Source organism: Ovis canadensis, chromosome 12, assembly GCF_042477335.2.
Source record: "Ovis canadensis isolate MfBH-ARS-UI-01 breed Bighorn chromosome 12, ARS-UI_OviCan_v2, whole genome shotgun sequence".
Classification (NCBI taxonomy): Eukaryota; Metazoa; Chordata; class Mammalia; order Artiodactyla; family Bovidae; genus Ovis; species Ovis canadensis.
In genome coordinates this window covers 69,097,650-69,115,849 of record NC_091256.1, presented here as the reverse complement: position 1 = coordinate 69,115,849, position 18,200 = coordinate 69,097,650, and the positions used below count along the sequence as shown (strand labels likewise).

Genomic DNA, 18,200 nt, shown 5'->3' with positions numbered 1-18,200 from the left:
ATTATTAAGAACTTTTTTCTTCTGCAGTAACTTTACTAGTTTTTTTTTTTTTTTAAATCAAACTTTCATAGGACTGTAATTAAAAGTAAAGGAACATGCTGCAGATTTTAGCTGCATAATCCTCAGGAGATTAATATAGAACTGTCAAAACTCAGACTAAAGAATATTCTCTGTTTGCTGAGGGGCTCCTTGAGAATGGCTTGCAAGGGGCTATAACCTCCGGTGGTTGCTTAGGCATCTCGCCAACTATGGCTGAGGTTTGTGCCGTGGAGCACTTGCCCAGAATGGCTATCCCACCATGCTTGTTGGAGCTGAAGGACATCACCAAACTCAAGGAGTCGGTCTTCTTTTGCCTGCGTTATACACATCTAGCACAAGCCTGTCCCATAGCAGGCCTTCTTCAAATGCTTGTTGGATGAGTCACTGCAGTTCAGGCCATACGCTTTAACTCTAAAGCCAGGTACCATGGTTTGGATGTTTAACTGAGCTGGCCTAGGAATTTGCTTAGAGCTAGTTGACACTGTGAATAACTGCGATGAGATGGAGGACCCAGTTTAAGGAGTAAGGGCTCCTGTGTCAGCCAGACCTATATTTTAGTCATTATCTTAGGCAAGTTACTTTTTCACCTTGAACTCATTTCTTAAAAAATGATAGTACCCTCATCAGGGGCTGATGAGGACTGTGTGATAAACGTGTGTTGTTCAGTCACTAAGTCATGTCCAACTCTTTGCCACCCCATGGACTGCAGCCCACCAGGCTTCCCTGTCCTTTACCATCTCCCGGAACTTGCTCAAACTCACGTCCATTGAGTCGGTGATGTCATCCAACCATCTCATCCTCTCTTCTGTCATCCTCTTCTCCTCTTGCCTTTTCCAGTGGTTTGGCTCTTTGCATCAAGTGGCCAAAGTATTATAGCTTCAGCAAGCATTATAGCTTCAGCTTCAGCATCAGTCCTTCCAATAAATATTGAGGGCTGATTTCCTTTAGGATTGACTGGTTTGATAAACATGTAAAATGACCTAACTCAGAGTCTGGGAGTTCGTTCTTAGTATTCACTTCTGCTTGCCACCTGATGGAAGCCCTGGAGGAGAGTCACCTGATCAGAAGCCAGCTAGTAAGTTTGATCTATCCATTGCTTTGCTGTTTCTGCAGACCCACTCTGTCTCTGTCACTCAGTGTATCCTCTTCTCTGTTGTCATGTTAGATCAGTTTTAATTCAGAGTCTCTGAGGCTGCTTTCTCCTGACCAGCCCTCCAGTGTGGCTTCATTCAACTCTCCCAGTGCCCAGTCCTGCTAACCCTGCCAGAGAGCATGCAGAGGACACATGGCTGCCTGTGATTTTGCATGTAAGGACAGGGCTACTGGAGATCTCATTTAGCCTGGCAAATTGCACTCTGATTTTTTTCTGACTTCTTCATCCAGTCCCCTAATATATCTCTACCTCATCTATTTGCTTTTGTGTCTTATGACGAGGTAGGAGGTCACTCTCAAACCTTCTCTTTTGGGAGGTGAGAACACATATGATCTCTGCAAGAACACCACCAACGTGCCTTGCTCAAGGCTCCTTGAACTGGTGGTCACTTGGCCCTGACATGGTGCTTCTTCCTGCAAACATTAGCTGGTTCTTTTAACATCTTTGAGGACAGGCAGGAGTTCTTATCATCTTTCTGCAGTGTGGGAAAGCTAAGGTAGGCAGAATCAGATGTTTATTTTAGGTCACAGCAACAGCCACGATGGTCAGGGAATAGCTTTCAGGCAAGGTCTGCTCCCAGTTGGAGTTCTGATACCTCAAAGCAATACATCCGGTTTATGGTTTCTCTAAAGTCTTAAGGGTTGGCACCACCGGTTTCTTCTTCCTCTTTGGATCTTGGCCAGTTCTGCAGTGCTAGGAGTAATTCCTTCTTGAGTCTAAAGGAAGTTAGATGCATTAAACATGAATGTGAATGCCTAAAGCTTTGAGGACTGCCTTTTGGAAGGTATTTCATAGACCACCCCTTTGCTACCATCATTTCTGAAAGAATATTGGGGTTGACTGAGAAAGTGGTCTGACCCAGTGATGACAACTGTGAAAAATTTAAACCTTCACTACTCCCAGCTATTTAAGACTTTTTTTTTTTTTTTCAGGCAAAACTCTGTTTTTCCTTGCACTTGGAATACTCCCTGGTGTTTGGATTGATTTGAAGGAGAGTTGAAAAGAATCCTTAGGTTCTTTTCTCTAAGGAATCTGATTGTTGTTATTTAGTTGCTCCGTCGTGTCTGACTCTTTATTACCCCATGGACTGTAGCCTGCCAGGCCCTTCTGTCCATAGGATTTCCTAGGCAAGAATACTGAAGTGGGTTGCCATATCTTTCTCCAAAGAATACAGACATTTTGCCAAAGGGCTGTTGATCTCCATAGAAACTATACTGTATGAAAATAGCCTGAGGAGTCAATGGTCCCAAATTTGAATCTCTTTTCCCTTAGCAGCAGTACAATTTCCATAGGTTTCATCCTTTTTTCAGAGTTTGCTTCCTTCTCTGTAAAATGAGGCCAGTATTACCTGCCCTGGAAAGTTACTGTGAAGATTATTTAAATGCCTAACACTGTATTGGCTCATAATAAGTACTTAAAAGTTTATTTCTTCCTCCATTTATTAAATTTTGAGGACAGACCTGTGTTCCCTCAGTAGTGCTTACAGATGGAGCACAGAGGACAAATGCCCAATTAGTCCATGTCCCCAAATGATGTATGTTCCCTGATTTTATCTGATTTCTCTTTAATTAGTGGGACACACCTCAGATAACACAGACTGCCACCAATCAACTTGAAATGACAGACATGAACTCCCTCATTACCCTAATAGGTCCATTTTTAGTATATGAAAACTGAGACCCAATCCTGCCTTGGGGCAAAAAGAAGTGAGTGCCTTGGTTCCTGCATAAGAATGTGACATTTATACATTTGTGTTCCTCATTTGCAGGCTGATGACCAGTTTCATAAGCAATGATGAGGGTAAGACAGGGCAAGGGAGGGAAGGCTGCCTGTGGGTGCAGTCATTCTTTATCTTACTAATGGGACATCTCTTCTACTAATGTGTCACTCTCGCCCTATCTTGTTTCTATAGGAAAATGTTCAGAGCTCAATTTTTTAAAAATGACATAGATATACACTCATATTAACTTACAAATCATAAGCCTAAAGGTCAGTGCATTTAAACAAAGATAACAACCTTGTATAACCAGGACCCTGATCAAGAAAGAAAACAGAATGAGCACCCCCCGCCCCCAAATCCTCCTTGTGCCCCTTCCAGTCACCACCACCCCCTCCACCAGGGGAAGCATTACCTGGATTTGTAACGTCACAGATTAACTGGATCACTTTGAAATTTTATATAACAGAATCATAGGGTTCAAACATTTTGTGTGGCTTCTTTTACTCTACAGTGTGTTTTTGTGAAAATTTGTTTGTGTTATTGAGAGTAGCTCTGGTTCACTCACTATCACTGCAAAACAGTACTCCATTGTGTGACTACAACACAATGTATTTCTCCATCCTACTCATGATGGCCATTTGGGTACTTTCCAGTTTGGGGCAGTTTTGAATAGGGCTGCTATGAGCATTCTTGTGAATGTTTTTTGACTCATATACAAATGCATATTAGGTATACACTGATGACTGGAATTTCTGGATACAAAGTGCTTAGCTTTCAAAGCTACTGTCAAACAGTTCTCCAAAGCTGGGTCTTTGGTTTTGAAAAGATGAGGTCATATTAGTGGTAACACTGGGAAAGGACCCCTGGACCAACCTTGCATCAGTAATCATCTTAGAAATGGAATCATCTTGCTCAAGGTATAGTTTATGTGCTACTCACAAATGGCGTTTCAATACCCAATTCTATCACAATGGTTCATTTTCCTCACCCGAGAGTAACAAGGATTTTTTCTCATCCTGGACTCTGAAAGGCAAAACATTTTTCGTGCAGGTACCAACCTTTCTCCGGATGCGAAAGCCTCAGCCTGTTCATTTTTATGGTACAATAAAAGCCCACTTTTAAAAATTGGCCAGCAGGGGATTAGGGTATCAGTAGAAAAATTCTCTATGTATGCAGTTTCTAAGCTATCTTTATCCTGCTTGTTCTGTTCTGGAAATGTATTACTAGAAGCTGTCACTTGTCTTAAATGTTTTAATGAATGATATTTAGTTGCCTAAGGCTTTTTTTTTTTTTTAGCAAAGTACATAGATTTTTTTTATATGCAGAGAGAGAGAGAATAATAAATGTTCTGCCTTAACAAAAGCATCACCAAATGCCAGCTAACTGACCTCATTTCCCTGTTTCCAGCACAGTGAAATTTCATTATCGTCATCATCTGTATTAACTAATTTTTATTGTCTGTCTATAAAGCACTAAAGGGTTTATAGTAGAATGAGGTGAAACAGAACATGTGTTGAAATTGGAATTAGTACCTGAGAACAAGTCTTTCTACCACTTACTAGTTCTGTATCTTTTGGAATATCACTTAACTTCTTCTACTTCAGCTTACCCAAGGGTTATTTTCCAAGAAAGTAAGAATCTTTAAAAATCCTGTGATTTGAATTTTAATCAATTTGGGTATGTTGATCAAAATGCATATAACCTAGTTTTTTGTTGTAATATATTATTACTTTTTACTTTCATAGCTTAGGAAGATAGATGCCCATACTTTCCTGAGTTCAGTGACTTTTACTTAATGGACTTTTACTCAATGGACTTTCTTAAATAAATGAGAATGTTTGTCCCAAGTGAATTAACGACAACAGTAAAAAGAATCCTCCCACTTCCTAATGATATTTTCCCTGAAATTGCTCTGTCTTTATTTAGTAAAGAAGGAAGTGGAGCAGAGGAGGGGAAAATTCACTGGGCAATAATATTGGCAAAACATTGAATTGTCCCATCCTCAAATATCTTCTTAGTCTTTATTTTTAATATTAGTATTTATTTATTCAGAAAAGTATTCATTAAGCACCAGCTATTTGCCAGGGACTTAAGATCTAGAAATAGGTTAATAGAAACTCACACAATCAATGAAAGTCTGCACAGTAAACTAAAGTCTCTTGTGTCTAGGAATACAACAGATCCGATATGTTGCATGATTTTCCCCTTAAAAATAGCAAAATAATGGAAGATAGCATATGTTCATTGTGGAAAATTTCAGACCTGATTTTTTTTAAACAGCCTGTACACATCGTAAAATATAAGCCAGGACTTTAAAGGAAGATTATATGTTGATTTATTCTTTTCTGCCTGCCACTTTTTCCCTGGAATATAATTATATTGAAAGGCTGGGTAAGAATGAGGTTTTCAGAGAAAAAAGAGAGTACATAAAAATCAGCTTTGGAGTTTCTTCAACATAATACTTTGTGTTTAATTTTTAATTATAGAAGTATAAGGATTATATCCAGTGTGTTGAGAATTGATATTGCTTAATGGAAATGTATTTTCTTCCCTACTATTTTATGTATTATTCATAGGAAAAAAAAGTGGTCTTTTATGAAAGGGCAGCTGGTCCTTTAACAGACAGGAACTTCTTCAGTTAGAGTAGCTGCTAACAGTGGTTTTGATTTGCTGCCCAACGTGCATTACAGGCTCATTTAACATTAATAGAAGGTGATCTGGGTTCACTTTATGACCTCTTGGAACCTAAATCACAGACTGGGTCATTTAAGAGGTTAGGGGAGAGTAGACAGCCACTTAGCAACAGTTAGAAACTTTGGCTAGAAAAGAATCTCTATACAAATGAATACATAGCTATCAAGTTAGAGCTGGTCAAGTCCTGGTGCCGCAGCTGTATGTACCTGGAGGCCTGCTTCTGAGAGCAACTCAGTGACACAGAGGGCGTCCTTGCTCCTTTGACCAGTGGGGGAAGCACAACACTCAGAGCTGGAGTTGCTCGGTGTAGAGGACCTGTTCTACTCCCAACTGCACATTCATTCTCAAAACAGTGCTCATAATCGCAATCTTGCTGGTCCCTCCGCCTGGAGTGAGAACACGCACACCAAAACCTTATCTAGCCGGATGTGAAGCCCAAGAACTTTCAGGGGGAGCGGTGGGGGGGTCGCCGGGCACTAAGCAGCAGCACACCACCCACATCATCAACTTGCACCTGGCCGAGGAGTCCAGCGACCCCGAGACCAATGATCACATCCTGTACCGCGAGAGCAAGAGGTGATGGGCACGGCGCGTTGCTTGAGCATCAACACGTACCTGGGCAGGAGCAGAGCCACCAAGATGACCTGGAGACCCTGGGCCACCGGTTCCTGTTATTCCTATGCGGCAGCCCGCGCAGCCAGGGGTTCAAGGCCCACGTGCTCGAAGAAAATTTCCCAGAAGATCTCGGACACCAAGCGGGCTATGCTCATCGAGATGCTCCGCAAGAGCTTCCCGGAGGAGACAGCCTTGTACCTGTGCCACGTCCGGCGCCTGGACTTCTTCCCAGCGCCGGACTCCGACCACCTACACGAGCTCTATCACCTCTGACCACAGCCGCCTCGTGGTTGGCTACGACTGGGCCGGATAGCCCCTCCCCATGCCTGCAGCACGGTCCCACTGACCCGCCCTCGCAGCCTCCAGCGCGCAACGAAGCCCTGCTACCCTGCAGAAACAAGGCACCGAACTCCACCCGCAGGCGCCTGAATGCTGACGAACCCACTGCCGGTCACTTTGGCGTCCCTATCACAGTCCCTGCGGAGGTGGAGGTGGCTGATGACACCAAGGTGCTGCTGTTTCTTTCAGAAGAGAACGAGAAAATCGCTGCAGCGACACATGCGACCCTGACGCCATTGCCGCTGAATCGTCCCGCTGCGGCCCCTCGGGGCCAACTTGTCCATGGCCACTTGGCCGCAGCCGGACGCGGACTGTGGGGCCGCCGGAGCTACCCTCTTCAGCCCACGTGGCGTCTTCTTTCACAGAAGACTTTGGCCGAGATTCCTACGCCGGCGTCTAGTCCGGCTCTCCGAGCACATTAACTGTTTAAAACAAGGGAAAACAAAGAAAACCCTAGCAACTGTCCTGCCCTGCGCCTCCGCCTGTGCCTGCTGAGTAGCGTGGCCCCCGATCCTGTTAGTTTCATAAAGTGCAGTTGGTCTGCTTCCATCCGGACGCCGTTTTCTCTAGGGGAGGCTGCTAGGCGTTGCTGCTAGGGGTGAGCCTCCCTAGACCAAAGGGGAAGGCTGGGTGAGGGTAGTCCGCAATCCAGACGCTACTCCCAAGCCCAGGCTGGCGGGTGTGTCCTGGGGCTGGGGGCAGGCGGGTTGCAGCCCACCTGCTCTGGGAGTGAGCCAAACACGTGGCGTGGCGGCCACCACGTGGTCTCGTGGGTCTACTTGTGTCGGTTCTGCACTACTGGCCAAGCAGTGGGAGACAAGCGCCTTAAAACGGGCAACACCGCAGGTATGAGTGGGGCGGGTCGCGCCCCTTGTGCGGTCCCCATAGTTTCCCAAAGGCCTGCATGCTACACCGAGCAACCAGAGGCGTTCCCTGCAGCGTGTGCATCTAGGTCTTGCTTTACAACGTGTTCTGAAATGGAACCTGGTTTCTCTGATGCTTCCTGGAAGCCAGAAAATTTAGGGGCTTTTTTTTTTTTTCTAGTGGAAAATGAAACCAAAATAATGGTAATAATAATACTGTGTTAATTGTTCAGTCGTGTCCAAGTCTTTGGGACCCCACGGACTATAGCCCACCAGGCTCCTCTGTCCATGAGATTTTCCAGGCAAGAATACTGGAGTGGTTTGCCGTTTCTTTCATGGGATCATCTCGACCCAAGGATGGAATCTGGGTCTTTCACATTGCAGGCAGATTCTTTACTGTCTGAGCCACCCCGGGAAGCCACAAATAAGAATAGCTGTAATGCAAGCTTCTCTGTGCACCAGGCAGGCACTGTATTATTTATTTCATTTTTATGATAAACCTTTGATATAGGTATCATTATTATAGCTACTTTTATGTGAGGAAATGGAAGATTAGATTTATTAAATGAGTTGTGTAGAGACATACAGCTGATAGATGATGAATCTGGGACTGAAACCAGGTTCTAACCCTAAAGACTGTGTTCAGTGAGAGCTGCGCTTGGTTAAGGCTGAACCTGTATGGAGAAATCTGTCCATGAAATAAGGTGAAGATATTGGGCAGTGGGGAAGAAACAATAATGTAAATTTTCTTTGAAAATACCACAGCTTTTTCCTAGTGGTGGTGATGATGGGAGAAATGATAGTGATGAACAAAATGATGGCAGTTTTGTCAAGGCTGAGAAAGAATGAGGAAACCATTAAGATCTCTGTATAAATTGTTCTGGGGCTTCCTAGTGGCTCAGCAGTGAAAGAATCTGCCTGCAATGCAGGAGGCAGGAGTTTGATCCCTCAGTTAGGAAGATTTCCTGGAGAAGGAAATCGCAACCTAGTATTCTTGCCTGGGAAATCCCATGGACAGAAGAACCAGGCACAGACTATGGGGTCACAAGAGTCAGACACGACTTAGTGACTAAACCATCACCACCGTGAGTTGTTCTAAATTGGGTTTACTTCTAGAAGTTAGCTATATTAGACTTGAGATGCACAAGCAGTCTTGAGTTGTCTGGGATTCATGCATCTGAATAACAACGAAGTTCTCTCTCAAAGCTGGTATTCAAAAAGAGTGTGTCGTAGACGTGCAAAAATTTCTGCCATTTTCTTTTTTAGGGGGTTGATTCACAAGAAGCAAAGATAGTAAAAAAAAAAAAAACCACTCGTTGAATTTTGTTCTTGTTTCTCAAGATTGTTTTGGCTATCAGGATCCTCATGATTTTGTATGAATTTTAGGATATTTTTCCTATTTCTTAAAAATTTGCCATTGGAGTTTTTAATAGGCCTTGCATTGAATCTTTAGATCACTTAAAATAATATGGATATTTTAAGAATAGTAAGTCTTTTAACCCATGCACAGGGGATGTGTTTTCATTTTGACTTCAAAACATAAAGCTGTGCTGATCAAAGCAGTATGGTATTGGCATAATAGGAAACATATAGACCAATAGAACAGAATAAAGAGTGTAGACCCAAGTACATGTGGTCAAATGATCTTTAACAGTATTGCCAAGACTACACAATGGGGGAAGAAAAGTTTCTTTAATAAATGGCATTGGGAAACCTGAATATCTACCTGCTAAAGAATGAAGTTGGACCCTTATTTTACAGCATACACAAAAATCAACTCAAAATGGATTAAATACTTAAGCATAAAACCTGAAACTATAAAACTTCTTGAAGAAAACAGAAAGGAAAGTCTGTATAAGGTTGGTGTTGGCAATCATTTCTTGGCTATGACATCAAAAACATAGACAGCAAAAGCAAAGATAGACAAGTGGGATTACATCAAACTGAAAAGCTTCTGTACATCAAAGAAAACAATCAACAGAGTAAAAAGGCAACCTGTGGAATGGGAAAATATTTGCAAACTGTGAGTATGATAGGAGGTTAATGTCCAGAATATTAAAGAACTCCAACAATGCAATGATAAAACCAAATAACTTCATTTAAAAATGGGCTAAGGACTTGGTGACACTAGTGGCAAAGAACCTTCCTGCCAATGCAGGAGGCATAAGGAGGGCATGGCAACCCACTCCAGTATTCTTGCCTGGAGAATCCCATGGACAGAGGAGCCTGGCAGGCTACAGTCCATGGGGTCCCAGAAAGTTGGACATGACTGAAGCGACTTAGTGTAGCATGCAAGGACTTGAATAGATGTTTCTCTAAGACAAATGGTCAACAGGTTTATGAAAGATACTCAACATACGTAATCACCAGAGAAGCACAGATCATAAGCTATCACTTCATACCTGTTGCAATGGCTATCATAAAAGAAAGAGTGTTGATAAGGCTGTGGAGAAATTTGAACCATCATAGACTGTTTGTAGGAATGTAAAATGGTTCAGCCACTATGGAAAAGGTTATGAAGATTCCTCAAAACATTAAAGGTAGACCTACTATATAAAATAATCTAGCAGTCCCACGTCTGGCTACTTATTCAAAAGAACTGAGAAACAGGATCTCACAGAGATACTTGCATTTCCATGTTCATTGCCCATTATTAACAATATCCAAGATATGGGACAATCTAAATTTCTGTTATGAATAAATGAAAATAAACATCACAGAAGGAAAAATAATACATAATTCCAGTTATATTAGGTATTCAAAGAGGTAAAATGCATATATTCAGAAAGTAGAATGGTGGATATTGGAGATCAGAGGGAGGAAGACATGGGGAGTTGCTTTTCCACGGGTATAGTGTTTCAGGAATCCAAGATGGAAAAGTTTTAGAGCTCTGTTATACAACAGAGCTATGTATATAGTTAACAACACTGTACTGTACACTCAAAAACTTGTTAAAAAGATGTCACACAAAGAGTTTTTTGCACCCCCCTGCAAAAAGCAAACATTGGGAATGAAAATACATGTTGAGAATGTGAGAAAGATGAAAAGATAGTGGGCTTCAGATTATGGGCATTTGAATTGACAAAGTCCAAAGCAAGGATTTAGAGAAAGAGAGGCAATTGGATTTTGCTCAGGAGACAGTCATGTGCTCAGGCAGCCACTCTTTGTTTGAAACTACCCCGTTGTGCATTTATAATGCATTATATTCTTTTAAGAGGTAGGATGTACAGTTTGGTGTCAGACCGACCTGGGTTTGAAACTTGGCTCCTCTGATTATGAACTGATAATTTTCTTAACTTCTCTCAGCCTTGCTGTTCTCATCTCTGCAGCAGAAGACAATATCTGTTTCAATTGAGAAGACTAAATGAGGCAATTTGTGTAGCAATTTCAAATGAAAATTGTGAAGATGTTTTTTTCTTAGTAAGGAGGCAGCATTGGTACATAAGGCTGTAATGACTGAATTATGGAAGTTGCCTGAAAGTTCATGAGATTTCAGGCAAGGGTATTTCTATAAGTCAGGCTCTCTTGGGAGCTGATGTCAGTATCAGTATTTGTATGCAGATCTGCATGCAAATCATAAACCCCCAAATGTAAACCTTCAATTAAATTTGGAAACCTAACAGTCTTGGATTTAGACACACAGCTGAAAAGTCCACTGTCACATACAATTAAGGAAAAAAATAGAACTTTAAAAATTAAAACTGTTAGGTGTTTATCTGTGGGAAAATTGGAAATGTCTCCTATTCTTTGTTGATATTTCTTTTTTTTTTTTTTTGACAAAATCTACCCACTACCCAATCTTTCAGTCATTCAGGTCCCATTCAGAAATGGGGAGAGCTCTGACAGAGCCACTATTGAGGGCCGTCATTGCTTGTTTTTCACCGTTGTTTCCTGGGCATGCCCTTCCAAAAGGGGCAAATGTGGCATCTCAGAGTATCAGCTTATCAGATGGGTTCTTAAACTTCAAAATGATATGAGTGTGGTTGTCACAGGATTTTGCAGTTCTTCTAAGTTGGTACTAATGGTTTTAAAGAAATAGGTAAGAAAGAATTTCCTTCTTAAATCAGCTGGTGCTGTCCTGCCTGTGCTAGGAATAGTCTAAGTCATTGTTCTCTTGGTAACTCTAAGTTGATAGATGTCAGATAGGGTATTCTGACACCGAGCATTAAAATAAATGTCCTTTAGACTTCAGCAAAATATTTGGCAAGGTCTTCCACACAAGCTTTCCAGACTTGATGGAAGGAGAAAGCAGAATGCTGGCCCAAGAAGCAGATTCATCTGTGGTTGAAATTTGATAGTGGATTCTAATCGTATTTTTATTCAATCATTTTTTCAATGTCAAAGGATATTTATTCTGAGCTTTACTATGTGTCAGACACTTCTCTAAATCCTGAAGATGTACTCTTCACCAAAGTAGACAAAGTTCCTACTTTGTCTTCATGGAGCTTATATTCTCATGCCACAAGGCTCTTTCCTGATTGTCGTACAAAGCCACCGTAATAAAGACAGCACACTACTAGCATAAGGATAGACATATAAAAATTGAATGTAATTGAGATGACAGAGATAAACCCTTATGTTTATAGACAATTTTTTGATAAGGGTGCCTGGACTGTCCAGTGGAGGGGCAGTGGAAAGAGTGCTAATACAACTGTTAAACTGCATATCCCATGCACAAGAGTGACTTGAGCCCTTATCTCACACTAGTGCAGAAAATACAGTGGATTTAATATATAAATGTAAGAGCTAAAACTACAAAACCTTTAGAAGAAAACACAGGTTTAAGTCTTCGTGATTTTGGATTAGACATCTTAACTATGGCACTGAAACCACAAGAAACAAAGGAAAAATATCAGATAAATGGGACTTCAAAATTCAAAACGCTTGTGTTTCAAAGAATAACATGGGACAATTGAAAATACAACCCACAGGGTAAGAGTAAATATTTGCAAATCATGTATCTGATATCAAGTATCCAAAATACTTTTAAAAATCATGTATCCAAAAAAGATATAACTAACTATAGCTCAGCAATAAAAAGACTAGTAATCCCACTAAAAATTGGGCTAAGATTTGAATAGACATCCTCCAAAGAAAATGTACAAATGATCAATAAGCCAATAAAAAGATGCTCAACAGCATTAGTCTTTCAGTTCAGTTCAGTCGCTCAGTCGTGTCTGACTCTTTGCGACCCCATGAATCGCAACACACCAGGCCTCCCTGTCCATCACCAACTCCCGGAGTTCACCCAGACTCATGTCCATCGAGTCAGTGATGCCATCCAGCCATCTTATCCTCTGTCGTCCCCTTCTCCTCCTGCTCCCAATCCCTCCCAGCATCAGAGTCTTTTCCAATGAGTCAACTCTTCGCATGAGGTGGCCAGCGTACTGGAGTTTTAGCTTTAGCATCATTCCCTCCAAAGAAATCCTAGGGTTGATCTCCTTTAGAATGGACTGGTTGGATCTCCTTGCAGTCCAAGGGACTCTCAAGAGTCTTCTCCAACACCATAGTTCAAAAGCATCAATTCTTCGGTGCTCAGCTTTCTTCACAGTCCAACTCTCACCTCCTTACATGACCACAGGAAAAACCATAGCCTTGACTAGACGGGCCTTAAAAACTATAAAGAAATACCACTTCATAGCCACTAGGGTAGCTAAAATCAAACACAGTAATAAGTGTTGACAAGGATGTGGAGAAATCAGAACCTTCATACACTGCTGATGGAAATGTAAAATTGTTTAGCTGATACAGGAAATGATTTGGCATTTTTTCAAAATAGTTAAACATAGAGTTACCATATGACCCAGCCATTCCACTTTTAGGTATATACCCAAGAGATCTGAAAACATCTATCAGTGAGAAAATTTACACATAAATGTTCATAGAAGCATTATTTATAACATCAAAAATGCAAACAATCCAAGTGCACATTAATTGAAGAATGAATAACTAAAATGTGTTCTATCCATACAATATACTAGTATTTGATCATACAAATGAAGTATAGGTAAGTGCTACAACTTGGATGCATCTTAGAAAACATCATGCTACACACACAGGAAATCAGACACAAAACACCATGTATGACTGCATTTATATGGGATGCCCATAATAGGCGACTCCATAGAGACTCCATAGAAAGTAAATTAGTGGTTGCCAGAGGATGGAGGGATTAGGGATGGGGACTGCTCGTGGAAATAGAGTTTCTTTTTGGCATGATGAAAACTTTCTGGAATTAGATAGTAGTGCTGGTTGTATAACTTTGCAAATATATTAAAAATCACTGTTGGTACAATATACAAGGGTTGATTATATGGTATGTGAATTATATCTCAATAAAAATGCATGCTTATCATAATTATTGGTTACTTGAAACTAGCAAGGGGAATATTTCTATTGGATGGCAAAAATGGCAAAGTCAGTACTCAGAAGAATCTTGATGATTGGAAAGATGGGATGAATCTGACAAGGTAAAATTTCATAGGAATAAACATAGAGTCTTAAAACTGCATTCAAGAAAAACAACTAATAACAGCCCTATAAAAATAATTCCAGGCTTTACTTCACAGAGAGCTTGATGTGAGTCAACAGAATGTCACATCCTAAAAGGTTAATGTAATGTTTGCAGCATTAATAGAAGTATAGTTATTCCAATGAGAGCTTAACATCATTTCTTTTGAGCTGGTCAAATGACACCCAGACTTTTGAGGTCAGTTCTGGTTGCTGTGATTCAGGAAATATCTAGTTAGTGGGTGACTCTAGGCCAAATACATGTTACAGTTGGCTTTCACAAAGCCTGTTTCTCATTGAAGGTATTTTGGTAAGATGGGCCTCTTCTTTCACTACCAGCCCTATGACCCCTTCATTACTATAAGCAGGGCCACACTCATACATTTATGTCACCCACCTGCTCCTTGTTAACATTTGAGTTTAGTCTTCTTTCCATCCACTCTTGAAAACAAAGGCAGGTAAAAGGAATAGTAAAGGAGTCCCAAAAGATGTTGAAAGGATGAGGAACAATTGAATGAAATAGTTCCATTTCATCAGAAAAAGATCTGGAAACCATTGGAGCAGACTTCAAATATTTGACGGTCTTTCATGTAGATGTCAGAAAAGGCTAATGAATACAAGGGATTGATGGCTTGAGGCTTCAGAGAAGGAAATGTTTTGACTCAAAGTAGAGAACATTTCAACTGAGCTCCCTGTGGATGGGTGGTCTTTATTCAAAGGTGGAGTGTTGCTTGCGCTTTGTTGGCACAAGCCAGATGACCGTTTGAATGGAATTTATGATCAGGTGGATATAAGATCTAGATGACTTTTGTAATCTCTTACAGTTTTAAGATTTCATCATGATATTAATTATCTCTCAAGCTGCCCTCCTGGTTTATGTATTAGACACACTACCAAGAGACTGCAAACATAAGACTGCCTCAGGAATCTTTATCCTTTAGGAAGCTTACAGTCTAAAAAGAATACCAACACTGTGGAGTTCTTCTGAGGATTAAACAATTTAATGCAAGTAAAGGAAGGTCTGTGTCTTGCACATGGCATAAACTCAGCTAAATGTTAGTGATGTTTTAAATAAGGAAAGATAGAGAAACTAAATAGAGTAAATGCACAGATATATGCATATATATAGTAGATGTGAGTGTGGATATATACATATATAGTAGGCATATATATAGTAGATGTGAGTGTGGATATATACATATATAGTAGATGAACAAAGTGCTATTGTGTAGGTTACTGATTGTGGGGAGTGTCCTTCATCTAGGACCTTGTCATATGGTGATGGTTGGCTCTTCTAGTAAAAATGAATTGCAGAGATTATCAGTTTAACTGTGTATAGGTCACGACTTTCTAAATTGATGGGATCTTTGTCATGTGTTGTGTTGAGTTGTGTTGATTGGATTGCATTGATGCTAGTGGTGGTGATTGAGTGGTGTGTTTCACCGTGTATACATTTATGCTCATGTGAGCAGAGTTAAACTAATACGTGAGCAACTAGTGCTTTTGGTGGTAGAAGTGAAGAGGATGCCCTGTTTTTATTAAAGGAAACCAGAGCTTTGTTCAGCTACTGACTGTTTACACCTTGGGAAAAGCGACTTGTTTTCAGTGACTTCTAATTTCTATTTCAGTGTCTGATTTCTAGCCCTTTTCTAAGGGTCGGTTTTGATGGGGTTTGTCGGGTTGAGGAAGAACCTCAGCTAGAACTGGGGAGAGTGTGATGTGCAAGTGGAGAGCAGGGCTTGAACTGGGGCAGTTCAGGGAAGAGGCCATAGGGTGAGTAAGAATAGATATAACTCATTCTTCATCTGTCTTTATGTGAGTTATGAGTGTGTGTGAGAGAGGGTGGTGTGGGTAGGTATGTGTATCCTGGGGGGCATCGGATAAGGTTTCTAGCATTCTGGACTCGGGAAATTGAGAAGTGCATACTTGTTGATCTTATTTGCCTTAAATGTTTTCAGGGTGTAGTGTCCCTATGCTGCCTTGTCCTCTGTCTCTCTTTCCTTCCCATCATAGCTATGGAACAAAGATGAACACATTAACTAACACAAATGGCTTTAACCGCCATAGAAGCCTTTGTTATTGGAAGGGTCAAGTCTGGTCCCATTCAGAAACAGTTCAGAAACTCTCATGGGGCCATCAAGAACCACCTGGTGGCATGAGCTCCCCACTGAGCAGGAAGACTCTTGGCATCAGACAGAGTACAGTGATCTGGAAGCCTCCATGCCTCCACAGTGATGATATTAGGCAAGGGCTCCTGGGTCACCTCCACTGCTCAGAAGGACTGGTTGTGTTGGCTACATAAACCAAGAAAAACCAACATCCTCTCTTGCTTGCTCACTGCCCATGGATCTCATGCCCATTGTCCCTCCCATAAAAGAGAAGGGAGTGTGGTGAGGGGAGAGAGACAAGAGACAGGCAATATTTTTTTGGCTAGTTCTGACTCTAGGCCAGGTAGGGCAGCTTATATCCAATGAGTTTTCTAAACCTTCATGGAAGAGTTTTGATGTTTTGACTACTCTTTTTTTTTTTTTTGAAAAAGGAAGAAAGAGAAGGAAAAAGGCAAGAGGGAAGAAAAACTCTATGTGTGTTTGTATATATTTACAAGTTTAGAGGAGGGTGTGCAAAGATGTATTTTGCACTTTACTATTAGCTACTCTCCAGGAGTGGAATTGCAAGATAGAGGCGTAGAAGTTTTGCTTCAGAAACTTCTCAGATGTTTATTTTCTTAGACTGAGCATGCTACATTTTAAAAGAGAAATGTGTAAAATAATTTAAAAAATAAGTACTGTCAACAGTGTCTTCCCGGGTGGGTCAATGGCAAAGAATCTGCCTGCCAGTACAGGAAACAGCAGGTTCAATCCCTGGGTCAGGAAGATCCTCTGGAGAAGGAAATGGCAACCACTACAATCTTCTTGTCTGGGAAGGCCCATGGACAGAGGAGCCTGGCCGGCTACAGTCCATGGGGTCACAAAGAGTTGGACACAACTTAGTGACTAAACAACAACAGCAATATCAACAAAATTTTTTTTAAAAAGATGAATGTATCACCTTTTGGCTTGTTGTTAACTCCAAAATACATGTATTTTCCACTGTGTATGTCCTGCCTGCCTCCTTGATTTTTTGATGGTGACGCTAGCTGCGCTCAGTGAAGTATCTCTTCAGGCACATGGTGGCACAGCCATGCCAGCTTATCTGTGTCTTTGGCTTATGGATCTGATTCTCAAGCTCAAGAAAACTACCTGCGTTTCATCCCTTGTGAGATAGTGAGCACCTGAAAGCTTGGTTGGGCACTTAGGAGTGAGTATTATTCAACTCTGGCAATGGAACTTTGTCTTGGCTTCTCAGCGGTGGCAGAAGCAGCAGGCAGGCCAGCATCTCTGTGGGTAGCAGTAGGAAGCCTTCCATTCTCTTTAGGTGCTTAAGTAGATTTCCAGTTCAATTCTGTCACATCTGAGGGGTTCAGCTATATTTTCAAAATCCAAGCCTTTAGGCTTATACTAAACTGAAACTCTGAGGCACATCAGGTTGGTTCCTCATCACTAGGACTGGAGTTGAAGATTGAAAAAGATTAGGTGATAATAATACCTTACAGGTATACAACTTCTTTAATCCAAAACTCTTTGCAAACAGCTCAGCAAACCCCAGGACCCAGAGCCTCGCTCAGCCAGCATTGATATGCAGCCATGCCCTAAATGAAGCCACGTCCAGGGTCAGCAAGCCACCCTCAGAGAGACCTTAACTCCCAACGTCACTAGAAGAGGTGAAAATGAAGACTGCATCTCCCAGCAGCAGCAGGGACAGTTTTTTGAAGCAAAATACAATTACCAGAGTAGAAACTGGCCTTGCACGTGGAGATTAACACTCCCTAGCTTCCACCAGCACCTTGGGTTCTCTGAACAGCTTTGGCAAAATTTGGGGTTTTATGCTTCCATCTGAAACCTGGCTGTGTGTGAAACACGGTTGAGGGCTGCAGACCTCAGGGACATTGATTCATTGCAACGAGGGGAAAGGGTTTACCAGTATTTCTTGTAAGCCTAGGCAGCTTGAGGGTGGAGGTGGGGATCAGAGGAGATTCACGGAGTCTGAAGGTGGAAAAGGAGGCTATGGTCACCTCCAAATAATAAATGATGTCCAGGCTTTTGCTGAACCGGCAGAATTCCACATATGGCTTGCTGAGTGCATTGCTGAGGATGGCTGACTCCTTGTGGTCAGCATCACTGGTCCTATTTCTAGTTTTGGTATCTCAAGAACATCAGTGAAAGGTGCT

The 18,200-nt window shown here is 41.5% G+C and overlaps 1 protein-coding gene and 1 pseudogene across 1 annotated transcript in view; both read left to right on the top strand.

Moving 5' to 3' along the window:
- LOC138416256 (casein kinase I pseudogene) overlaps positions 1–6,791 on the top strand; it is a 28,680-nt pseudogene extending 21,889 nt beyond the window's left edge.
- ASTN1 (astrotactin 1) overlaps positions 1–18,200 on the top strand; it is a 368,181-nt gene that overhangs the window by 70,756 nt on the left and 279,225 nt on the right. The gene's annotated exons all lie outside the window — the stretch shown is intronic.